This window comes from Amblyraja radiata, chromosome 27 (assembly GCF_010909765.2).
Source record: "Amblyraja radiata isolate CabotCenter1 chromosome 27, sAmbRad1.1.pri, whole genome shotgun sequence".
NCBI lineage: Eukaryota > Metazoa > Chordata > Chondrichthyes > Rajiformes > Rajidae > Amblyraja > Amblyraja radiata.
Window position 1 is genome coordinate 27,155,303 of NC_045982.1, and position 27,338 is coordinate 27,182,640.

Here is a 27,338-nt window from a genome sequence, read left to right on the forward strand (position 1 = left end):
GGATGAGTTAGGAAAAGCCTGACAGGACAGGGAGGCAGATAGTTTGTGAGATGGTACAGTCCACTTGCCATATAAGCAAGGCTCATGCCCACTCCAAGATGTACAGGCTTGTGGTTCACATTGTAGATTGATTGAAAGATACAACGTGGAAATATTGGTCTGCCGATTTCACATCAGCCATCGTCACCCGTTCATACTAGTTCTATCTTATCCCTCTTTCTCATCTACTCCCCACACTATTCCCTAGGGGCAATTTACAGAGGCCAAATAACCTACAAATCCACACAGCTTTGGGATGTGGGAGGAAACCGGAAGAAACCCAAGTGGTCACGGAGAACGTGCAAACTCCACACAGACAGCACCCAAGGACAGAATTGCACCCGGGTGTCTGGTGCTGTGAGGCAGCAGCCATACCAGCTGCACCACTCTGCTGCCTCTGTTCCTTGTTCACTTTGTGCAGTCAAGGGCTAAAGTTTCCAGGAGTCAGTGGAATATTGACATTTTTTCAGGGAGGTTGCGAGAACATCCTCTTTCTATTTGGTAATTTCTTCCCATGGCAGAGTACGAAAGAGAGTGTTTGTTTTAGCAGTTTGTGCTAAGCATGTAACCAAAGTTGGTCACCCAACGGAGTTGACTGAGTGGCTAAGGCCATCATGATTGGATATTGGTCTGAGAGAGAGCATTCACCTGGATTTGCTTATTCTTCCAGTGGAATTGAGGTAGTTTGCAGGGGTGGAAGATTGCAACCTTCATGTGCTCTGCCCTGTTTCGACTAATGCAATCAACTCGACGTGCACAAACAGAAGATCAAATAGAACAAGTTGTCCAACAACTTTAGGCTGTGCATGCCACATGAAAGAAGAAGAAGAGGTAGTTTGCAGAGGCAGCTGAGATAGTATTGTTCCAGTGCCTTGTGGTGTCTGCTGTAGCCAGTGAGACTCTTTGAAGCATGCAGGGTAGGATCAGAGATGTTGTGCCGGATTTGAAATCTTTGAAACAATTTATTATTAATTGTGTGAAGCCCAATGCTGGCACACTGAGATCATCTTTGATGGAGGAGATGTTGTGGTGAGAGAGCTGGGAAACTAGATGCAGGACTCTGATAAATGAGATCGGTCTGAGATTTGTAAATGTTAGTGAGGAAGTTGGTCCTGGTTGGTTAGACTTTGGTAGGAGAGTTATCATGCCAATTTGGAAACCTTTATGCATTCTTGACTTTGATAATTTCCCTAGGTATGAGCATAGAAGGCAAAATGAGAAAGACTAGATCAAATGCAGTTAAATCTGATTAATCATTCTTTGGTCCACAATAACCACAATCAACTGCAACATGCAAATGAAGAACCATGTTATTTCAGGTACTTCCTGTTTATTACCTCAGAGTTTAGCACTTGAATGTTCTGCTTTTCTTCAAGAAGGCCTTGCGTGCGTTGCGAGCTGTGCGTGCGAGAAGGTCTCCCGCAAGCTGTGGCCATATCCCAGCAGCAGGCCAGGCTTGCCCACCATGGTACCCGGAACCCGCCCAGAGTGGGCAGCTGCCGAGCCTGGCTCCTGCTCGCTCCTGAAGACTAAGAACAGGAGAGTAGATTGAAGAGAGTTGGCATTGGACCCTGGACAAAAGGCTCAATAAGAAGAACGGGGGGGGGGGGGGGGGGGGGGGGGGGGGGGGGGGGGGGGGGGGGGGGGGGGGGGGGGGGGGGTCTTAACTGAAGATAGACACCAAAAGCTGAAGTAACTCAATGGGTCAGACAGCATCTCTGGAGAAAAGGAACACTATAGGTGACATTTTAGGTTACCTTCTTACCCTCTGCCAAGGTCTTACCTTCAACCAAGGTCGGTTGCAGGAGGTGCTTCCTGGGGAACAAGGGCTGATGAAGGCCAGGCAAGTAGAGGAATGATGGGTCATGGGATGGGCGGAATGGAGATGATGGCTGCAATGGGCCTTGTGGTCAGCTTTGTGGCCAGATGGAATATGACGCCAGAATGGCGACTCTTGCATTTTGACTCGGTGGGCTGTTCTGTACATTCGGTACTAACCGAGGGATTGTACATGGTGACAATCATGCTGTTCAGTAGACAAAAAAAGTATTTTGCTGTACTGTGGAATAGGTAATAATATAGAAACCATTGAAGCCAATGAAGAGGGGGCTGCTTCTTTGAGGCTTAATTCTTCAAAGGGCAATGGAAGCAGAATATTTTAAGACAGTGTGGATAGACTATTGGTCATCAATCATGGAGTCATAAAGAGAAGGAAAGAACTATTGCCCATATTTAGAGCATTGAATATGATGGTGGGGTTGTGCCCTATCTTCGGAGTGCGATGTGAGTGGCCGCCCTTCCACTGATCGGGTACAACCACCTATCAACGCTCTAAATATGGACAACTCTCTTTCCTTCTCTGCAAAGAAAACGTGTGCAAAGGATCCCAACCTCTAACACAATCCATTATAGAATAATGCACAGTCATTTTCCCAGGGAAGGGGAATCAAGAACCAGAGGACATCGGTTTAAGATGAGAGGGAAAGGATTTAATAGAAACCTGAGGGGCAACTCGTTTTACACAGAGGGAGGTGGGTATATGGAGCAGCTTCCAGAGGAGGTAGTTGAGGGAGGTGCAATAACAGTATATAAAATACATTTTGGGCAAGTACATGGCCAGGAAAGGTTTAGAGGGATATTGGCCAAACGTGGCAAATGAGACTGGTATTGATGGGGCATCTGGGTTGACATCGATGAGCTGGGCCGAAAGGCCTACCTCCATGCTGTATAACTGTACGACTATACAGCCATCAAAATGTGAGATGTCGAGTTCAAATGAATTTTACACGTTTATTGAAGAATCCCGAAGGTTTTAATGGGAATTCCTATTGACCATTTGTTTAAATTCATGTGGATCATGATTGATAAGGAGTTTCACTTGCTAATCTTTCCTTGCATTCACCAAACACTCTTGTGTTCCTCTTGGCTCGCGAACCATTTCACATCCTATTTTAACAAGTTATGCAATGCCCTGAGCAAAATTGCATAACTATAAAGGAATTATTTGCAATTTTTGCAAAACTTACTGTCTAATAAAATATGCTTTGGGTCAAATGTACATCTCTGAAAAATTATTTTATTTGTTAAAAACAAGAATAAATACATGAGATTAGTAAATGCAAACTATGCATGAACTATGAAACCTACCTGTCTATTCTACTTTTGAATCACTATTTGTTTTTGTCTTATTTTTAGATTTGCAGAATGTTGAAATCTATCTATATTACTAAAACTCTGTTCTTGACCGGTTTTGGCTTTCTGTGCTGCGGTTTCCGAGAATACGCCGCCACCTACGGCCGTCATTTTTGGCCACTCCGCTCAGAGCCCCCCTCCGCCGCATGTGTGCCGAGGATTTTTCCCGTCGATGAAAATTGACAGAGATATTAATGTTTTTACAACATTCCCCATTCTCTCTGCTGCCCCCGCTGGAGGGAGGGAGAGGGACTATAAAACCAGGAAGTGGTGTGCCTCAATCAGTCTCTGCAAGTGGTGTGCCTCAATCAGAGCTTTGAATGACACTGACAAATGTCTACAGCACTGTGAGTACCCTTAATTTGGTTTGAAAATGAAAATATGGTTAGAGGTAAAAAAGCACTGCCTGCAAATGGTTGTTTGGGTTTGGGTTGAAGTAAAAAGGCACTCTCTCTCCCCCCCTCCCTCTCCTCTCCCCCCTCCCTCTCCTCTCCCCCCTCCCTCTCCTCTCCCCCCCTCCTCCATCTCCTCTCCTCCCTCCCTCCCTCTCCTCTCCCCCCTCCCTCTCCTCTCCCCCCCCTCCTCCATCTCCTCTCCTCCCCCCTCCCTCTCCTCTCCCCCTCCCTCTCCTCTCCCCCCTCTCCCCCTCTCCTCCTCTCCCCCCTCTCCTCCTCTCCCCCCCTCTCCTCTCCCCCCCTCTCCTCCCCCTCTCCCCCCCTCCTCTCCCCCCCTCTCCTCTCCCCCCCTCCCTCTCCTCTCCTCTCCTCTCCCCCCCTCTCCTCTCCCCCCCTCTCCTCCCCCTTCCTCTCCTCCCCCCTCTCCTCTCCTCCCCCCCTCTCCTTCTCCCCCCCTCTCCTCCCCCTCTCCCCCCCTCTCCTCCCCCCCTCCTCCCCCCCTCCTCCCCCCTCCATCCACTCCCCCACCTAAACCCACCTCCCCTCCACACACCCCTACCCCCTCCCTGCTCCCCACCTCTCCTCCGCCCCTCATCTCACCCCCCTCTCAGCACTCCCCCCTCTCTCCCCCCTCTCTCTCCCCCCTCTCTCCTCCCCCCCCCCTCCTCCCCCCCCCCTCCTCCCCTCCATTAGCGTGAGTGCGGGAGGGGGGGGGGGGGGTGTAGTTAGTGTGTGATGCAGCATGCCGCCCTTAATGTGGTTTGAAAATGAAAATATGGTTAGTTTGAAGTAAAAAAGCACTGCCTGCAAATGGTTGTTTGGGTTTGGGTTGAAGTAAAAAGGCACTCTCTCTCCCCCCCCCCTCCTCTCCCCCCTCTCTCCTCTCCCCCCTCTCCTCTCCCCCCTCCTCTCCTCTCCCCCCTCTCCTACCCCCCTATCTCCTCTCCCCCCTCTCCTCTCCCCCCCTCTCCACTCCCCCTCCCTCTCCTCTCCCCCCCTCTCCTCTCCCCCCCTCCCTCTCCTCCCCCCCTCTCCTCTCCCCCCCCTCCCTCTCCTCCCCCCCTCTCCTCCCCCCTCTGTTCTCCCCCCCTCTGTTCTCCCCCCCTGTTCTCCCCCCCTCTCCTCTCCCCCCCTCTCCTCTCCCCCCCTCCTCTCCTCTCCCCCCTCTCCCTCTCTCCTACCCCCTCCCTCTCCTCTCCCCCTCCCTCCCCCCTCTCCTCCCCTTCCTCTCCTCCTCCCCCCCTCTCCCCCCCTCTCCTCTCCCCCTCTCCTCCTCCCCTCCTCTACTCCCCCAACCTCTCATCCTCCCCACCTCTCCTCCCACCCCTCTCCTCTCCCCCCTCTCCTCTCCCCCCCTCTCCTCTCCCCCCCTTCTCTCCCTCTCCCTCTCCCTCTCTCTCTCCCCTCTTTTTCTCCCCTCCATCCCTCCCCTAAACCCCCCTCCCCTCCACACACCCCTACCCCCTTATCTCCACCCTCCCTCCCCCTCCCTGCTCCCCAGCTCTCCCCCTCCCCTCACCTCACCCCCCTCTCAGCACCCTCTCTCTCCCCCTCTCTCCCTCTCTCCCCCCCTCTCTCCCCCTCTCCCCCTCCCCACCACACCCCCTACCCTCTTCCCTCCACCCTCCCTCCCCCTCCCTGCTCCCCACCTCTCCCACTCACCCCCCTCTCAGCACCCCCTCTCTCTCCTCCACACTCTCACCCTCTCTCCTCCCCTCCTCCCCCACCTTTCCCCTCTCACCCACCCTCCCTCTTCTCCTCCTCTCCACCCCCCTCTCCATCTTGCCCCTCTCTCTGTGTCTCTGTCTCTCTCTCTGTCTCAGCCCCTTATCTCTCTGCCCTAACTCTCTACCCCCGCCCCCCCCCCCCCTCTCTAGATGTGACTGCAAGTTGCGGGCTATGCGTCTGTAGATAGAGTGGTTATGGGGTAAAAGGAGCAAATTAATAATATTAATATAATATCAATGGGGGTAATTAGCGTGTGCGGGGGGGGGGGGGGGATAGTTAGTGTGTGTGATGCTGCATGCCGCCTCCCCCCCACAATCGCACGTTGGGGGAACAGACCCAACGGGTCTGCACTTGGTCTAGTGGGTCCTAAATGTTGGCAGCTGAAACACTTGGCTGTTCTAATACCACACCCCTGTGCAAGCTATGATGCTGATTGCAACCGAAGGAAGTGGTGTTAACGGTAAATGTTACCACTAGTTTTGCACCCTTGGCCTTTACCACATTCAAAATGAATCCCTGTCAGTCACTGATGTGCATTCAATTGTTGGAGCGATTCAGAAATTGACACCGCATAGTAAAATGGTTTATTCTTGAGTTCAACTGATGCATCAGAACAACCAGGGGTCTCCTGAAGAAGGGTTTCGACCCAAAACGTCACCCATTCCTTCTCTGCAGAGATGCTGCCTGTCCCAGCTTTTTGTGTCTATCTTCGATCTCCTGGATGGTTCTGTCTGACTTACAGACTTGTTACAACTATTATCCCGTCCTAGGAGGTCTTTGTAACTCTCCTTCATTCTCGAGAGTGGTCACCGCGTACTCGAGGCCTCAGCTAGGTCGCGGTGTATTTTTCAACATGTTGAAAAATGCCCGCGAGTAAAAAAAGGTTGCCATGGAAAAAATCAATATTTTTTTATTTGTAGGTTTAGTCGAGGTAGGTCGTAGTAGGTCGTAATGCCATCGTAGGTAATCGAAGGTAGTCGAAGGTAATGGCTCCTTGAGAAAAAAAAGGTGAGTAGGAAAAAAAGGTAATGTAAACAGCAGCATGTGATGCCCTGTTATTCCAGGCCATGTTCATTCATAGCTGGAGTGTTTTTTGGTGGAGACACTTGTTTAGAGATGGCATCAAAAAGGCAGCAGCATAGGGACAGGGCACAACCCTCAAAAAAATCTGCCATGCAGGTGTTGCCCACCCAGGAGGAGGAGTGGCAGGAGGAGATACCACAGGAGGTGAGAGTGCAGGAGGAGGTAGCCCTGCATGAGAGCTCCCTGGAGGAGGAGACCTGGGAGGTAGGCAATGTCCCCACCACCACCCCATCCTTCACTGCCTGATTTGAAGGCAGCAAAACAGCCCCTTCTGCTGTGTCTGACACAGCATCAGAGGCAGATGCCCCATTGGTGGTGAGGGAGGGTTGGGGGAAGGTTATGCCCCCTACCTTCACCAGGCAGCTGGAAGGAGACCTTGTGGAATAGTTCCAACAGAATACCATCCTGTACGATAAAGAAAACGAGTACAGGTGCACAACCTTTTATCCGAAGATCCAAATAACGAAAACCTCCGAATAGCGGCCATTTTTTCGGTCCTTGAAGAAAGGTCCTTGAAAACGTTCACCGAGGGCGGCCCGCAGAGGTGACAGCGGAACCTCCGGTCGGTCCTCGAAGAAAGGGGAACTAAATCCCCATTCATAAAAGAGAAGGTGAGGGTATATTGCGCGGGAGGGTTAATAATTGACAATATGCTGCTGCCTGCCCGCTGAGTTAAAAAGTTCCCACGGTAGACTCACGATACACAGTGTTTCGTGAGTCTTGCGTGGGAACTTTTTAACTCAGCGGGGCAGGCAGCAGCAGATTGTCGCTCCCTTCAGTTTCACCCCACCTACACCCCTCTGCTTCCCGGCCATGTGTGTGACCCCTTCCCTCCCCTCTCCAGCTCCCCGCCCATTGCACCGGCGCGGGGGCTTTGCACTGTCACCGGAGACGTCAGGACCAACGGGACACCGACCACCGCAAGCACGGAGATCCCAGAGACCCACAGCCAGCAGCAGCTCAGCCCAGCCCCGTTCCAACTCCAGAGGAAAACTGCAAACTGGCCGGAGACGTCAGGACCACCAGAAGCCGTTCCCCGAGCTGCGCCCCCTCATCGGGACACCGACCCCCAGGCCCACTGCAAGCACGGAGATCCCAGAGACCCACAGCCAACAGCAGCCCAGCCCAGCCCCGCTCCAACTACAGAGGAACCTGGGTTGCGGATGACGGGGCGCAGCTCGGGGCGTCGTAGGGGCCCATCGGGGAGCGGGTTCCTGTTGGTCTTGACGTCTCCGGCCACCTGCCATCCTCCGGGAACCGTACCGCCCTTGCAGGAGAGTGGGGTTGTTTGCAGTTGCAGAGGGAGGGGGCAAGGGCGGTACAGTTTCCAGTCTCAGCTCCAGTCCAGGGGGGTGGCCGGAGACGTCAGGACCAACGGGACACCGACCCCCAGGCCCACTGCAAGCACGGAGATCCCAGAGACGCACAGCCAGCAGCAACTCCAGCCCAGCCCCGCTCCAACTCCAGAGGAACACGTAGGGGCAGAAGCTGATGGTGTGCAAGGTACGTCTTGTTCTTGGGGTGGCGGATGAGGGGGCGCAGCTCGGGTTGTGGGCAAACTGCCATTTGTCGCCGTAGCGGCCCATTAGGGAGCGGATTCCTCTGGAGTTGGAGGGGGAGGGAGGTATTGTGCTGTTTGATCGCCCCCTGCTATCCCAGGGACAGGGAGACACAGCGGCTTTTTAGACTGGTGGGCAATCACTTCCAAAGTTCTGCCCACACAGTCAGTGCACCTCTCCTACACTGCATTTCATACAAACATTTATTCTGCAAGAAAAAACTACATTGAAGACTCAAACTCGCGACCGAGTTTACTGCCGGGATCAAGGCGCAAACTCGCGACCTTGCGGATATGAGCCGAGCACTCTACCACCGAGCCAGCCATTAAAATCTACGCTAAAAAAATTCCATTCCGAAGACCGACAAATTCTGAATTACGAAAAGTGTCTGGTCCCAAGGCTTTCGGATAAAAGGTTGTGCACCTGTACAGGGACAAGAAGCGCAGATTGTTCGAGGAAAAGGAGTATCCTGACTGCACTTGTGAGTACCTGCTTATTTCTTAACTTCAGTAGCTCAACCATTTTCTTTTAGCCATGATTACAATTTGGACAGGTTCATTTTGATGTAAAAGTTCATAATCTTTCCTGCAATAACCCTTTAGATCTGTGTAATTCTCTAGCAGGCAATCAAGTTGTTAATGATATTCTGCAGCACCTTTTCCATTCTCTTGCAGACACCTTTCACAGGTTATGTGTTTGAAGTTCGAATCTTGTCTCCAAAAGCTCCTACATTAAATATGCGTGAAGGCAGGCAATGAGCACATGTTATATTTGTTTTAAAGTTCCTACCTTGTTTATCTTCTGTTCTTCTTCTATTAATTTCCTTGCAGGCCGGCAATTAACACAGGCCTCAATGGTTTTTAAGTGCATGTTTGTTTACTTTCTGCAGCAGTTAATCCATTCTCTTGGAAGACATGCAGGCAGCTTTCAGAGGGCATTTTAACACTCATTTTTTAACATTTTATACAGATGATCAGCTCAGTCAATGGTTTAAAAACCAGAGGACAATCTTTGGTAAACTGACAACAATGGGCACCAAATCTGGGGCTGCTGGGACCAAATTAACCAAGAGGCAGGAGTGGATCCATGAAAAGTGGGGTTTCATGACATGGCACATTGTGCGAGTGAAGAGCAGAGAGAGCGGCAAGAAGGTAATTCTTCAAACATAGTAAGTCTGATGTTGTTGACACATTGTGAAACAAATTTTATTTCTTCCAGTTTCGACAGTTGGATCAACTGCCCAGTGCGCCTGGTGCAGAGGTGGAAGATCCACATGAGGGGACATCAGCGATGACCCCCTCCACCAGTTACCAGGACTCCAAGAGGAGGATTCACATGGCAGCTAGAGCGGAGACTCCTCACTGGTGACAATGAAGACACAGACGGCCAGAAAGAACAGTTCAGGATTGTAAGTCCATGGTATAAACAAATCTGCACATTTAACTTCTCATTCATCAATGCATCCATCCACCATTGTGCTGTATACATGGTTATTTATGTTTTAGCTCATTGAACAGGTAAAAGAGGCTATATAAATGTTAGAAGGTGAATGCAAGGCCAACACACCACAGGAGGAGTATATCCTCAAAATGACAGATTTTGTTACCTCAATGGTTAACAGTAAACCTTCAGAAGACACGATGTCTTTCACGAGAATCCTTCTGAATCATGCCAATAAGGTCAATAGGTCATTTCATTTCTCTGTCATTCTGTGATCGTTTGGCTGCAATATCTGTCCTTAAAATTAATTTCTTAGATGAGATAATCACAATGATTTGATGTGTGTTGGAGTTTGTGCAGCCGATGCCACAAGTGGGTCGTGAACAGCTGGCACCACGTCACATATTTCCAATGGCGCATCTGTCGTATTATTCTGAGCAGTTCAAGAGTTCAAGATCAAGAGAGTTCAAGAGAGTTTATTGTCATGTGTCCCTGATAAGACAATGAAATTCTTGCTTTGCTTCAGCACACCAGAACATAGTAGGCACGAATACAGAACAGATCAGTGTGTCCATATACTATTGTATAAATATATACACACATGAATAAATAAACTGATCAAGTGCAAATAAACAGATTATGGGCCATTAATGTCCGAGCCGAGTTTAATAGCCTGATGGCTGTGGGGAAGTAGATATTTCTGAACCTGGACGTTGCAGTCTTCAGGCTCCTGTACCTTCTACCTGAAGGTAGTGGGTAGATGAGTGTATGGTCCAGATGGTGTGGGTCTTTGATGATACTGCCAGCCTTTTTGAGGCAGCGACTGTGGTAAATCCCCTCGATGGAAGGGAGGTCAGAGCTGATGATGGACTGGGCAGTGTTTACTACTTTTTGTAGTCTTTTCCGCTCCAGGGCGCTCAAGTTTCCGAACCAAGCCACGATGCAACCGGTCAGCATGCTCTCTACTGTGCACCTGTAGAAGTTAGAGAGAATCCTCCTTGACATACCGACTCTCCGTAATCTTCACAGGAAGTAGAGGCGCTGATGTGATTTCTTTATGATTGCAACAGTGTTCTCGGACCAGGAAAGATCTTCAGAGATATGCACACCCAAGAATTTGAAGCTCTTGACCCTTTCCACCATCGACCCATTGATATAAACGGGACTGTGGGTCCCCATCCTACCCCTTCCAAAGTCCACAATCAGTTCCTTGGTTTTGCTGGTGTTGAGAGCCAGGTTATTGTGCTGGCACCGTTTGGTCAGTTGGTTGATCTCACTTCTGTACTCTGACTCGTCACCATCAGTGATACGTCCCACAACAGTGGTATCGTCAGCGAACTTGATGATGGAGTTCGCACTATGACCGATTACGCAGTCATGAGTATACAGTGAGTACAGCAGGGGGCTGAGCACGCAGCCTTGAGGTGCTCCCATGCTGATTGTTATCGAGGCTGACACATTTCCACCAATACGAACAGACTGTGATCTGTGAATGAGGAAGTCGAGGATCCAATTGCAGAGGGATGCGCAGAGACCCAGTTCTGCGAGTTTGGTAACCAGTTTGGAGGGGATGATTGTATTAAATGCCGAGCTTTAATCAATGAATAACAGCCTGACATATGAGTTTTTGTTGTCCAAGTGGTCCAGAGCGGAGTGGACAGCCAACGAGATCGCATCACCGTTGATCTGTTGTGGCAGTACGCGAACTGCAGAAGGTCCAGGTTTTTGTCGAGGTAGGAGTTGATTTGCGCATGATCAACCTCTCAAAGCTCTTCAACACCACCGGCGTTAGTGCCACTGGTCGATAGTCATTGAGGCACGTCACCTTACTCTTCTTGGGCATCGGTATAATTGATGCCCTTTTAAAGCAGGTATCAAATATATAATAAACGCTTTGATGTTTGCAGTCCTTTGTCACAGAATTCCTCAGTGAGATTTTTTAACTTTAAGGTTAATTAAAATTTCTTGTTAAAGACTTTTTTCAAAATTTATTTACTTATCGCAATTCGTTACCTTTAATGCACAATAAAGGAAATTCTTGTTTTTTCAAACTCGAATTCTCTGCCTCAGAGGGCGGTGGAGGCAGGTACTCTGGAGGCTTTCAAGAGAGTGCTAGATAGGGCTCTTAAAAATACCAGAATCAGGGGATAAGGGGAGAAGGCAGGAACGGGTTACTGATTGGGGATGATCAGCCATGATCACGTTGAATGGCGGTGCTGGCTCGAAGGGCCAAATGGCCTGCTCCTCCACCTGTTGTCTATTGTCTATTGAATTGATGTCTGAAAACCATTATTTTTATATTAGTTCAACATGTCATCACTTAAATCTCATATTTCATTTATCATATATTTAGATAATTGAAACACGCAGCAAATCATGGAAGGAATGCAATGTATTCCCATTTTAACTTCTCACAATTATTTTTACGAGTGAAAACAGACACAAGCGCTTCAAATGCTCTGCATTTTAAAGGAATATTTATTGCACCTCTCGATAAATCTGAAAATAAAACAAGCAGCACTAAATGTAAAACAAAGTGTTTATACATCTCGTTAAATGTCACTGAAACAAAAAATACACTGAATTTAAAAGAACATTTTTACACATCTTGATAAATGTAACACCACAGCAAGCAAAACAATGAATTATAATGGGATTTCTCATACATTTCAATGAATCTAAAAATACAAAGAAAACACAAGGAACTTTTTTCCGTAAATCTTCAGATTAACCTGAGCAATAAAACATTAGATTAAAACAATAAAACGAACAATGCAATGCTTTCAAAAGCATATATTTTTTAGATTTATCTACATTAATCAAACAAACAGAGGCAGGATAAGCACTGCTTTTAGAACAGACATGTTTTAGAACAGACATCTGCAAAAATGTCATTTTAACTTAAAGATAATAAGAAATTCAATGTTCACTTCACCTGGAATTTCATTTCAATCAAAGAAATGTAAGGTGTAATGAGAGAGCATAAGGATCTACAGGATTTCAATTGTCCTGAATAATACATTTTCTTGTCTGCAGTGGGCTCTCCTCCTGGAGTGGTGGACCTCACTTTATGCTGTGTGATTTTCGCTGCTGTTCCTCAAATAACTTTGTTCTGCCATGGCACACTGCCCAGTGTTGAGTTGTAGTAAGAGCAGAGATGGTCTCTCTGCTCTTTGGCACTCTTTCTCCCGGTGTTACCTGGCAATCGCTGCAGTCAGGGCCGACCTTAACCAATTGGACCAATTGTAACCAATTGGACCAATTGTGCCCAATTGGGCCCCGCGCCCAAGGGGGCCCCGCGCTAGAGTAATCGACTCTCGGCTCGTCAAATACACACAACAACGAACAATCAAAGAAAAGTAAGCTGTAATGAGAGAGTGAGTATAAGGATAAAAATAGCTATAATACTTGGGATGGGATACGACTTTTCAAACTCTGTGTGGTGTAACGGAGGGAGGTTAGATGCAGAGAAAAGTAAGCCATAATGAAAGAGAAGCTAAGGATCAAAATAGCTGTAAATCCCAGGAGGGTATACGACTTTTCTACGTGTGTGTGTCCATACTGACCATCAGTCTCTGCCTCTTTCTCTCACGCGTGCGGGGTCGGGTCGGGTTGGGTGTGTCAGATCGGGTTGGTTGGAGTTTTTTTGAGATCCCCACATGACACTTGCTATCCATGCCAAGTTGGGTCCAGATCGGTAAAGTAGTTTCCGGGATTCTCGTGTGAACACACAGACAGACAGACAGACTTCTTTGTTTTATATATATAGATGTAGCTTAGATCTGTTTGGCCCATTAACTCGTATGCACTTTTTAAGCGCACATTTTGATTACTTTCCATTCTACCATAGAGTTATAAAGTCTATAATAAACTTTATTTATATTTCTATGATTCTACAGACCTTGGCTGGGAACCTGGGGCTCATCAAAATTGTTCCCAATTGGGGCCCGCAACTACTAAGACCGGCACTGGCTGCAGTGACACCATAGGTGCAGCGTGTACACCAGTCCTCCACGCACCTGGTGTTATGTTTCCTGTACAGTTGTCCACCAAGTCACCCTCCTCCATGGCTGTTGCTGATGCTGCTGCTGCACCTCTTATAATTTTGACCCTCCCTTGGGTTGACCCTCCCGGTGGATGGCGACATGCTTGCCATCCACTGCCCCACATGTATGCACAAAAGTTCCATCTTTTGTCAAAGCCATGCGCCACTCTCTTTACTAGGGCAGTTCATCACCTTATCTTCATATACCATAATAATGGCCTCACGGGTACTATCTTGCTGATGGTGTTGTGGGCAACAAGAAAGTTGCAGGAGAGGCTCTTGTACGAGTCCCCTGATGCCAAGTAGCGGAGGGTGATGGCTAGGCGCAGGCCTGGTTCCAGTGCCTTTCTCATATAGGTGTTCTTTTTTATCAGCAGAGGGCCCACGTTTGTCTTCAGCTCATTAAACAGGTCATTATTGTGAAGTTTTTAAAAGCAGACAAATCCTCCTCATGCAGCACATTTATCAGGTTCTCATGCTGTCCAAGCCTGAATCTTCTTTGCAAGAGGGGCTTCACCCACTGAAACCTCTTCTTGTGCTTCCTCTTCACCCTTGTTCTTGCCCTTCTGCCTATAGGCTGCAGAACCAAAAGGGCTGCTGCAAACAGCAGGAATTGTATTTTTACTGCCAACATCCTCCTCACCAGTTCCTTCCTTGCACGCATGGCTCAGAATGATTTAAAAAAAAATCTGGCAGGCATTTTATAGGGAAAAAAAATGCAAACATGACGTCATTTTCTCAGGTGATCATTTGAGCTGTAGCCACTCGTCGCTATTCCTAGTTGGTTTTCGGTGCAGTTGACTGAGGTCGAAGGGGGTCGTCCTCATTCTCCACTATTCAGGGTCCAATTTGCCAGAGACCACCCTCGAGTAAATCATACATAGTCGAAGCTGGTCTTCAACATAGTCGAAGGAGGTCGAAGAATATCGAAGGAGGTCTTCTACATAGTCGAAGGAGGTCTTCAACATAATCGAGGAAGGTCGTAAGAGGTGTTCTACTTCGGCAAGTCCACACGACAATGACACTTTTTTTTAACTCGCCTAAACTCTTCTACATTTGCGGATTAGGTCTCCCAAGTGGGACAGCCCCTTTAGGTCGTGGCGTTTTATTCAGCAAGCTGAAAAATGCCTGCGAGTTAAAAATGGTCGCCATGGAAAAAATCAATATTTTTTTACTCGTAGGTTTAGTCGAGGTAGGTCGTAGTAGGTCGTAATGCTATCCTAGATAATCGAAGGCAATCGAAGGTAATCAAAGGTAGTCGAAGCTCGTTGAGAAAAAAAAGGTAAGTAAACTGACCGGTAATGTTAACTGCCCGCTAAACTTTATTAAAAGTTGTCTGGCTTCTAAAAAGTATCGCCACTCCTTCTCCCCCACCTTCTCTCCTCTTCTCTCCTCTCCTCTCCCCTTCTCTCCCCCTCTCCCCACTTCTCCCCCCCCCCCACTCTCCGCATTCTCTAAAGGACTTACCGTAACTGTGCCAGCCGTCTTTTACCTTCCTCTTCATCGCAGGTGTGATTTCAGACAGCGCTCCCCTGCTTTCCCTGGCCCCCGCCTTTGCGATGTGTTTGTGTGCGCGTGTGCGTGTGTGTGTGCAGACGGTCGATCCGGCTCGCAGTTTCATCGCTGACGGTCGGTCCAGCTCGAGGTTTTTCAGACGAGTGCCCTTGAGCTTGAAGGTCGAAGACAGTCATTGAAAAGTCGCGTTAGTGGGACAGGCCCTTAAGACCTCCAGAAATTGTAGAAACTTGTGCATGTATCAAATCAACCTTTATTGTCATCTTGCAAGGCAACAGTTGTACAGTGCAAAATGAGAAGACGTTTCCCAGGGAATACCGGAGCATCGCACATGAAACTTAAAACATTTCACACATAATAACAATAAAAACAATCCAGTCCCTGATGAAACTGTATAAATAGTTAAAAGCAGGTAAAACAGCAACATTAAAATACAGTAAAAACAATCATTAAAATGTCCAGGGCAGCTGATTTGAGTGGCCAGTGCCAGAGTTATTAAAATGTCAGTGCAAATCCGAGGAATCAGGTGACTGTGAGTACAGAGTGACCAGCCCAGCACATCACAATCCACTCCCCCCCCTCCCCACTATTCTACACCTCATGTTGCCTCTACAACCAACATGATAAAGGACTATTTGCAACCCACTCATTCCCTCTTCTCCCCTCTCCCGTCGTGCAGAAGATAAAAAAGCTGCAAGCTCACACTGTCAGACTCCGGAATAGCTATTGCCCCACTGTTACCAGATTACTGAACGGTGCTCCAATGAGCTAAGGGTGTAATCCCAATCTCCCAACCTACCTCATTGTGGCCTTTGCCCTTTACTTAACTGCAATCCTCTTTAATTGCAATGCTATAATGTTGAAACACTACATTCCACACTGGTATTTTTCTCTCTGCACAATCTGTTGTAGTTGTGTTTGGCATGAAGTGGATTCACTAGTTTTGACTGGAGAGGACACAAACAAAGTTTTTTAGTGTATCAATAATAATAAACCAATACCAATATCAATTTGCACACAAGAAACTGCAGATGCTGGTTTACAAAAGAAGACACAAGTACTGGAGTAACTCAGCAGGTCAGGCAGTATCTCTGGGGAACATAGATAGGTGATGTTTCGGGTCTGGCTCCTTCTTCACCCAAAACGTGACCTATCCATGGCCTCCAGAGCTGCTGCCTGACTCGCTGAGTTAAAGGCCTGTCCCACTTTCACGACCTAATTCACGACCTCCGCCGAGTTTGCCCTTGACTCATACTCGCAGCATGGCCGTCACGAGGTCATATGATGTCGTAGGAGGTCGTAGGTAGGTCGTAGCAGGTCGTGATGTTAGTCGTAGGTACTCGTGGCATCAAGTAGGTCGGGGCGTTTTTCTAGCATGATGAAAAATGTCCACGAGTAGAAAAGGTCGTGAATTCGGTCGTGAAAGTGGGACAGGCCCTTTACTCCGCATTTTGTATCTTTTTTTGTAAAAGAGAGCAGTGATTTACACTGATAAATACTAGCATTGATCAACAAGATGAAGTGCTCGATAAAACATTTTGTACACCAAAAGTCACTTTCATTTTCCAGAAGATGATACAACTGTAACGACAGCTAGAAATAAAATGTATTTCAAATTATACAGCTGATAACTCATGATGAGAACAAGCTATCATCTTAAACTGATCTTTCTATTCTGACTGGTTTACTACCCTGTTTCTACTCTGACAGGTTTGCTCAAAATAAAGCATGTTTCCCCAAAGGTTAAAATAAGCATTGTTTAATCGAGTTAAACAAATAGTGGTGGAGAGGAGGAGGATATAAAATGACGAACCCTTTGAAGCAGGTGTTACTTAGAGTCTTACATACTTTACAAACAGATCATTCAAGCAAGGAAATGTGGAAGTGAGAACAAACATGTGCTTTTGAGAACGCACAACAGAAATGTCCAAACTATCTGTTTCCTAATTACTAAATGAACGTTAACACACACTGTTGCTGCCAAATGAAAATGAAACAGAATTAGTATGAACTAATAGTGTGAACAGGATTACTATTAAACGTTAGGCCAACAAAAGTTACGATGGATTAAAATATAAAAGAATATTAGTACAGGAGGGTCAGGTATAAGCGGCTGAGATTAAATGAATCCTTGGAGGAGTATAATGGATGGAGTACACTTACAAATGTTATCAGGGGGCTAAAAAATGGATATGAGATGCCTTTGACAGAGAAGATTAAGCAAAATCCAAAGAGTTGTTATTTATGTTAAAGGAAGAAGAATGACAAAGGGGGAATTGTGTCCATACATCTATAGTTAATGTGAAAATCCACAGACCAATTAGCCTGACATCCGTGGTATGTAAGTTATAGGGAGGGATTCTGAGTAATGAGATATATGTGTATTTGGAAAGACAAGGGCTGATTAGTGGTAGTCAGCATGACTTTGTGCGTAGGACTGTTTCTCATGAGTTTATTTTTATTTGAGGAAGGAACTAAGAAGGTTGCTGCCCTGTCCACAGTATATTGCTTTGCTTTGCAATAAGACCCATGTTCCTCTTTTAAGTAGCGATTATTGTTATCTCACAGAAGGCTGATTTTCCTAGAGGAAGAATCAGAAGGCATTTTAGGTCACTAATGGTGAAACAGAACCACGCAGAATGTGTGTGGAAGTAATTAACTTGGAGGGAAATGAAAGTAAAAGTAAAAGTGGAGACTTTGAGGTTTGCTTCAAGGGACCTTATTGCACGATATCACGGAGAGATGGCCACAGTTAACCGCTCACCAGTTCTCTGACTCCACAGCAGAATTAGCCGACAGTTATACTATGCAGTAAACAACTTTTATCTTTTGTTAGATACAACTATACAAAAATATTCTTCATCCTTGGCTAAAGTTTTTCCTATAACTGCCATCCATTTCATTAGTCATAATATACTTTGTATTTATGTTAATCTTATTCAACAACAGATGGTTAATACGTCAAACATAATACCAGGGTATTCATTGTCCTATACAGGGACACATGACAATAAACTCACTTGAACTTGTGAGAAAAGGGTTAATAGGGATGGTTGATTTATACTAGAACTCTGAAAAATGTAACTTAGAAAGAAATGAGCTGTCAGCAGAAGCCAGATTGCTGGTAGAATAAAGTAACAATATACAGGACAGAGGGTAATTCTAGATAAAGAAAGTAGCAAAGATAAAAACTCCAGCAGAAGCCTTTGACGTCAGGAGATGTTCCGAGACGTTCCTGGACATTCTCGTGGGAATGTGGGCTTTATGTTATGATTGGACGAAGCTCGATGGGGAGACATGAGGTAGTGACCATAGTGAAGAAAGGTATAAAAGATAGATACAATCTCCATTTTTGTGTGTCTCTAGAGGATGATAGAGGAGAGACACCCTTTTCTGCGCAGAAATGTAATAAAGGAAAACTTGTTTCTTGACCTTGTCTCTGAAGAGTTTGTGATTGATTTTGTATCTCACAAATGGGGGCTCGGTTCCGGGATCAATTACTCCAACCAGCTGACGGGAGTAGACGGACGAAGGGAAGGTGCACCCTGCTGAGTTCAGCAGTCTCAGACTCCTTGCTTGCCGCCAGCTGTTTGAGCAGTGGTATCCAGGACCACACAGAGAGACACGAGAAACAAGTGATAGCAAGTGTGGGAGTGGTTGCAAATCGCGAAAAGTCAATCGAGCAATTTCTGTGCACAGACCCAGGTAGGAACAATGACTAATGAAGTACTTCCTGGGCGATTGTAAAGACCTTGTGGTTGACGCCCTGAAGGATTCAGGGGGCTGCAAGGCAAACCCAGAAAGGAGGGGAAAAGGCTGTGGGCCAAATCCCCGCATTCTGCCCAATAGTCCGTTGGGGTAAATGTTGGACCCTGGAGGGCAGGAAATACCAAGGGGTTGGAGAAGTTATAGTCAGTTGGGGAAAATGCAGAGCTGCATATGAGCAGGAAGTACCCACGGAAAATGCAGAGCTGCATATGGGCAGGAGATACCCACGGAAAATGCAGAGCCGGAGGGGGCCAAAATACCCAAGGGAAAGAGAAGACAGGGGCCGGGGTGGACGAAGATCACCCGGCCAACAGGACGGGGAGTCAAAGGGCAGAAGGGGAAGATAAGAAGTTCGGTAGAAATTAGACCCCTGAGGGAGGTACCTAGGAGAGGACCCTGAGGGGGAAGGGAGTTTGTTGAATAGCCTCCTTGAAGATCGATTAGGTCTGACAAGAACAGTTAGATCAATTCATGAGACAGGATCATGATAAGGGATTTACTCCCGAAAGTAGCAGATAAGAAGACGGCAGAGGCCGCGAAAGAGGGATGTGATCGAAGATGGCAAAGGCCGGGGACAAGAGTGCAGGCAGGGAGAAAATATAAATTGAATAATCTATTTGAAGTAAGAATGAAACGAAGTGATTTGTTTGAAAACCGGTTTGGAACAAATGGTTGAAATGAGCAAGTTGTAAAATTGAACACAGACGCCCCCGTGGCGGAGGTGGGAATTCCCACTGTGTTTGGGCCGTGGGGGATTGCGAACAAGCTGCAAAAATTAACTCTTTGTATCCTGGTAACCTGAAAAAGAGAAGTTGTAAAAATCGTTTCTTGATGTTCTTGTAGATTTCTTGTCAGTAAAGTTAACTTTGAAAATTCTTACTAGTGCTAGGAATTGGACATTTAAAATAATGGTGAATATGGATTGATATAATTGGAAATAAGTTAATTGATGAAACATGACCAGCTTTTATGTTGTGTTATGGTAGACATTCAAGTTGAGAAACACAGACAGAGAGGGAGACAGACACAGAGATAGCCAGACAGATAGAGAGAGATTTTATTTATTTAGCGAATGCAAAGTCCTTTAGCCAAGCAGTTGCCTCTTGATCTGCTGTATGAAGGGTGACAAGTCCTCCTTTGAGTCTTTGTTGAGGGCATGCTTCAATAATGTGTTGCATTGTTTGCTGTTCTCCACAAGCACACCGTGGTGTTGGGCTGCTGCCCCATTTGTGAAGGCTGGCCAAGCAGGGGCCATGTCCAGTCCTGAATCTATTCAGTGTCGAGAGAGAGAGAGAGAGAGAGACAGAGAGAGAGAGACACACAGACACAGACAGAAAGAGAGAGAGAGAGACAGACAGAGAAACAGAAGTAAGAGACGACAGATTATCCCTTGGAGCACCCATGAACTGAGAGGGCTAAAATTAAAAACATTTTTTTTTTTTAATGGATTAGGGCTTTGGAGGAGAACGTGGGACGATTTTACTTCGGAGTCACGTGAGTGGAGAATTTGAAAGTCGGGAGCAGCAGGTAAGAGACTCTGCGTTCCTTCCACTTACCTTTTAGGTGGAGACATGGACCGGATCCATGAAGGCTGCGGAAAACTGGCGGGCAGCCGGCAGCAGCAGCAACGGCACGCGAAACTTCCGGAGAGGAAACAGCTGTGCCCGACTTCGTTCCCGCACCGGCAAAATTCACTTCTCGGCCGGGCGGGAAGCGAAGCAAAAGACGTCCCATATGCCAGTCTCAAGCGAGTCTGCCTTGGAGCAGTCGCTAGCGGCCAGTGCCGAGATTACTGGGGCCGGTTGAAGCAGCTCGAGGACAGGGAACAACCACGAGGGACCAGTGCTGTAAGTACCGGGGTTGGTCCGAGGGGTCCCTACGGCAGCCGGGAGCGGCCAGTGCTGAGGGCATTGGAGTCGGTCTGACCGGCTGCAAAACGACCGCAGAGGGACCAGTGCCGTGAGCACCGGGGTCGGTCCCAGCGGTTTAAGATTAACGCACAGCCGGGAGCGGCCAGTGCTGAGGGCATTGGAGCCGGTTTGACCGGCTGCGGAACTACCGCGAGGGACCAGAGCCGTAAGCACCGGGGTCGGCCCGAGCGGTTGGAGCTAACGTGCATTGGAGCTGGTTTGACCGGCTGGAGAACAACCCCAAGCGACCAGTGCCCGTGAGCACCGGGGTCGGCGGTTGCTCAAGAAGATCCTCCGTGGCAGACTCCGGGAGATGGAGGCTGCCACAGTGGGCAACCAATAAGCCCCACAGCGGTACCCCTCAGGGGCTGCACAGTGTCTCTTCCTCATCAGAGGAGAACACGGAGGATCAGTTCTGGGCAGACCCTGAACGGGCCGCAGAACTACTCACCTCCAGTGAGTCTGGGGTGAAAGGAAACATGTTGGAACTCCCTGAGGGACGCTCAGGCCAACGGTGTGCGGGCGGCACAGTGCCCGTGAGCACTGCACCGCGCTGGAATTGCAGTTGCAGCGCCGCAGGGAAGTACTGACGGCACAGGGGCCGTGAACACTGCACCGCGTTGGCACTGCAGGACCTACACCTGGGAGAACATACCTCGTTGGAGGGATGCAGGTCCAAGAAGAAAGCCTCTAGTGGGTACGTCCCGTGACAGCACCTTTTTACAGGGCTGTAGCTCACTTCTATTACTACAGGGAAGTGCTTGAGGGAATGACAGATCCAGGAGATGAAAGCAGCACCTTCTATAGGGCTATATCATGCTTTCTCCCTCCCCAGCAGACTCTTCTATCAGAAGAATGCTGGGGTCAAGTCATGGACAGGTAATAAATATAGTGTTGTAACTATGAGGTGATGCCATTCTTAGTCACCAAGTCATAGAGTGCATTATTGGTCATTTCCTGATAGAAATACAGGAATTATATGTTGAGATGAAGGATTTAGCAGGCCAAAATTGATGGCATATTCCATCCTCATCTGGCAGTCACAAGGGAGTGTCTGTTTTATGTTTCAGGGGAAATCAACAGGGATAAGTTAAAGCTAACTGGGGAAGATCTATTAACCAGATTAGAAGCTAGCATAGACCACGTGGCTTGCTATCAACTGGTGGGGCTAACATTAGCCATAGCTGTCGCTGGCCACCGAGGATTGTAAATCCATGAATGTGCTAACCATTTATTTATGCTCCTGGAACATCCAACCGGGATTGACGCGGGCCTGCGTTAACCCCAAACCTCCAAGCAAAACCCTTTATTTGGAGGTGACCCAGCTAGAAGGTCAAGGAGTTGGACGATGAAGCCAATCTGGAGCTCACCTAGACGTCCAAACATCGTCCTCAAAGGTATCACCTTATGCTGGAAGATGTATACACCCACAACACACGGCCTCGGGGATCCAGAAGGAAACAGAAACCCACTGGTAACTAAGGAAGTCTGGTTCTTACTAAATTAAGGCAGGAAGAAGTGTTCAAAAGGGAACTGCAGATGCTGGAATATCGAAGGTACACAAAATTGCTGGGGAAACTCAGCGGGTGCAGCAGCATCTATGGAGCGAAGGAAATAGGCGACGTTTCGGGCCGAAACCCTTCTTCAGACTGATAGGGGGTGGGGAAAGAAAGAAGGACAAAGGGAGGAGGAGGAGGAGCCCGAGGGCGGGCGGATGGGAGGAGACAGCTAGAGGGTGAAGGAAGGGGAGGGGGGGAGGGGACAGCACGGGCTAGCCAAATTGGGAGAATTCAATGTTGATGCCAAGGGGACGCAAGGACCCCAAACGGAATATGAGGTGCTGTTCCTCCAATTTCCGCTGTTGCTCACTCTGGCAATGGAGGAGACCCAGGACAGAGAGGTCGGATTGGGAATGGGAGGGGGAGTTGAAGTGCTGAGCCACCGGGAGATCAGGTAGGTTATTGCGGACTGAGCGGAGGTGTTCGGCGAAACGGTCGCCCAACCTACGCTTGGTCTCACCGATGTAGGTTGGGCGATCGTTTCGCCGAACACCTCCGCTCAGTCCGCAATAACCTACCTGACCTCCCGGTGGCTCAGCACTTCAACTCCCCCTCCCATTCCCAATCCGACCTCTCTGTCCTGGGTCTCCTCCATTGCCAGAGTGAGCAACAGCGGAAATTGGAGGAACAGCACCTCATATTCCGTCTGGGGTCCTTGCGTCCCCTTGGCATCAACATTGAATTCTCCCAATTTGGCTAGCCCGTGCTGTCCCCTCCCCCCCTCCCCTTCCTTCACCCTCTAGCTGTCTCCTCCCATCCGCCCGCCCTCGGGCTCCTCCTCCTCCTCCCTTTGTCCTTCTTTCTTTCCCCACCCCCTATCAGTCTGAAGAAGGGTTTCGGCCCGAAACGTCGCCTATTTCCTTCGCTCCATAGATGCTGCTGCACCCGCTGAGTTTCCCCAGCAATTTTGTGTACCTAAGGCAGGAAGAAGGTTGGTTCACATGGCAGTGACTTTGCCGTCAGGAAGGGTACAGCCTTAAGGGATGCTTGCATGGAACTAAACCATCCACCAGACTGGGAGTAGAATATTGGCATTAGGGGCTGTGTGTGCCAGCCACATGATATCGTGACCTTTACATAATCAAATTACTGAGCGCTAACACGCGTCACTCAATAATTTATGGATCATTCTGACAGACCAATGAAGCAACCAACAGAGGCCACCATGGTACTAAAAGGTGGAACATACATTCACCATTAACACGGTCAATATGTTAGTAACTTTACCAAGAGATAAAACCGCAACCCTACAGGAGGACTGCAGCAAGCTTCTTAACACCAACAGACCCTCCATTAGACGGGTAGCCCGGATAAATGGGGAAGATTGTGGCTACATTCCTGGCCACACAATTTGGGCCATTACATTATCAAAGTTTGCAAAGAGCAAAAATTAGAGCGCTCAAATTTAACAAGGGTCATTTTGATAGGCCTATGGAGCTACCTACAGAAGCTATAATTGAAAGACAGTGGAGGTGGCATATATATTAATTATATGGGTGGAAATATATCGACATCTTGTGATCAATTGGCAAAATTAATTTGGTAATGGTGTATCCAAAGAAACATTTGGATATCGGCAACATACCTACCAGGGAAGCTAAATTCAGTGGCAGACACCAGGTCACGCAAATTTAACGAAAACACGGAATGGATGTTAAATAAAAAAGTATTTGCTGAAATTACAGCAAAATATGGTACGCCAGATATTGATTTTTTTTTGCATCCAGGTTGAATCACCAACTACCAAGGTATGTGTCCTGGGAACCAGATCCTGAGGCAGAAGCTACAGATGCTTTCTCACTGCATTGGGGGAAATGGTGTTTTTATGCATTTCCTCCGTTCTACCTCATCAATCGGATACTAAGGGAAATTCAACAAGATTCGGCATCTGGGATTCTCATAGTACCCGATTGGCCAACTCAACCGTGGTTTCGGTTATACAGGGGATGGTGTTAGAACCATGTTTCCTTATTGGACATAGCCCGAATTTACTAATTCATCCAGTGACTGAGGGCAGTCACCCATGCCATAAGAATATGGATTTGTTGATTTGTAGAGTCTGAAAGACCCACTACACGGCATGGGGCTGTCAGACAGGACTATGAATCCCATCACATCAGCACAAAGACTGTCAACACAAAAGCAGTACCTCGGACATATCAAGAAATGGGGCAAATACTGCTTTGACAACAACCTAGACCAAAGAGTCAAGAACATTCCGGCCGTATTGGAATTTCTAACAAGCCTCCATTGTGATAAACGATTAGGCTACAGTGCCATCAATAGTGCCAGAAGTGCACTCTCCAATTACCTATCGCAAGGAACGGAGCGGCACACGGTGGGAACGCACCCCCTGGTAACAAAACGTATGAGGGGCATATTCAATGCGAAACCCCCTAAAACCAGGTACTCCAGAATCTGGGATGTGGGTGTCGTTTTGAACATGCTGAGGAGCTGGTCGCCCATAACAGCATTATCACTTCGGAAACTGACCATGAAGATGGTTGTGCTCATGGCGTTAGTTACCGCACAACGAGTCCAGTCGTTAAACAAACTGAGCCTGGACTGCTTGATCATCTCACCCGAGAAACTGGTGTTTGTTATACATGATTTAATAATACAAAACAGACCAGGTTCATCGGGTCAAGTGATTGAATTTATGGCATATCCAAATGACGAACGCCTGTGTATAGCCAGACATATCCAATTATACATGGAATATACTAAGAGCATTCGAGGTCAGGAAATGGCTCTGTTAATTTCTTACAAGAAACCGCACAAAAGGGTCACGACCCAAACTATCTCAAGGTGGCTCAAATGTGTCCTAAAGATGGCAGGAATAGACACTAATGTTTTTAAAGCTCATTCCACCAGGGCTGCAGCAACATCCGCAGCAAAAATTCTGGAGGTGCCAACAGACCAAATCCTCAGAATGGCAGGATGGTCATCGGAAAGGATTTTCCAAAGGTTTTATAACAAACCAGTTTTGGAGCCATCATCGTTTTCTGAAAACATTTTACGTTCTATAATATAATTTGCCCGAAAGGTTACAGGGCTATGATTTCAATTTAATAAATTTATTTTTCGTTATATCACACAAGTCTTGTATGAGTGTGTTTAAAATTACTAATGATACCTTCTCCCAATACCCAAGGCAGTTGTGAAGCATGGACTCGTTTCCACAGCATGAGGACACAGAGCTTTGAAATCTTCACGTAGTCACTCACGTGACTCCGAAGTAAAATAGTAAGATTAAACGAGAACTTACCAGTTTGAAGTTTGATCTGTATTTTATGAGGAGGAACGTTGAGGGAATACGTGCCCTCCGCTCCCACCCTCCTATGATCATATCAAAAACTGGTATCTCTTTGATAATCTTACTATGTTAGGTCATTATAGTTTCTGTGACCTCACACCGCTGCTTTGAAGAATGACACGCATGCGTTGGAAGCGGGTTCTTCACGTATTCCCTCAACGTTCCTCCTCATAAAATACAGATCAAACTTCAAACTGGTAAGTTCTCGTTTAATCTTACTATTGTTGGCCATGGAAGATTTGAAGGCACCATTGGTGAAGTGGTGGGAATCACTATGTAAATTGTTACAATGACTGGCAATAGACTACAAACATGGCCGCCGCTCACAAACTTACCGGCAACCGCGCCACCGTTAGGTCAGCTGCTGTTACTGCAGCCTGACTACCGGCCACAGCGCCATCTTCTGGTTGGATGCCGTCACTGCAGCATGACTACCGGCCACAGCGCCAACCTCTGGTTGGATGCCGTCATGACCGAGGGTATGCAAGCCCCTCAGCAAATGTTACCCACTTAAGGTGAATCCCAAGGAACAAAGGGGAATGAAAAGGTGGAGAGTTGAAAATGAACAAGAAATAGAAGGCAACCAGTTGATGAACATTATATTATGAACTATTGTGGTGGAAGCCATTCTTCTTAAAGTCAAGCAGAATCAGTAAACAGTTGGTCTCTGCGGTCAATGTCAATGAACAAAGCCCCTGGTTGAAAAGACTGAAATAAGTGATGAACTGACACAAGTGAGTCCTATGACGGAACCAAGCGGGGCCAGAGAATTACATGCCAATAATACATGTCTTGGGGAACTTTTCCTCAAAGTCCTATCAGGAGTGAAATTAATCTGGAGATTATAAGCCCTAACAGGACTGGGGTCCCCAAGAGAGAGGAAGGGATTTAAGGAAGGATGTCAAGAAAGGCTAGGATGAGGTAGGTTTTTTTAATTAGATGGGAAAGGCAGAGTTGAAAGTTGAGGGGGAACTTCTTTACTCAGAGAGTGGTAGCTGTGTGGAATGAGCTTCCAATGAAGGTGGTGGAGGCAGGTTCGATTTTATCATTTAAAAAAAAAAAATTGGATAGTTAAATGGACGGGAAAAGAATGGAGGGTTATGGTCTGAGCGCAGGTATATGGGACTAGGGGAGAATACGTGTTTGGCACGGACTAGAAGGGTCGAGATGGCCTGTTTCCGTGTTGTAATGGTTATATGGTTATATGGTTTACCCTTAGAAAGTATTTGCTGATGTGGACAATTTGTTGGTTTGTTCCACAAGTAAAGAGAGAGAGAGAGAGAAATACTTCAGAATATAAGACAGCAGATGATGACCTTGGGAAAGGCAGGATATAGTTCAGACTAGATCGGAATAAATGTTGAAATTGTATGGTGAAACGGAAAAAGTACATGTCAAAGAAGTTAAATTAAAATGCAGACAAAGCAGCTGAAACAGCATCTGGAAGAGATGTCCAGGGTAAGTCTGAATCGATTTAGGTATAAACACTGTAGTGTCGTTTATGCTGAATAAGGTAATTAAGAGGTTTGGTAAACCTACAGAAATCAGCTTTGACAACGGATTGTTTTCATTTGATGAAAAGAATAAATGGAACATTGAAGGTTAAAATAAATAAGATTTGTGTAATGCTCTGCCATTGGCACTGAAGAAATGTTGCATGCAAACTAACCAGCCGTGGGTGGCACAATGGAGAAGTCCCTGCAAGGGACCGAGTTTGGAACAGTTACAGATAGAATTTTAAAAGTATATGAAACAGTTAATAATGATATACAAGTCTATTTATGAACAG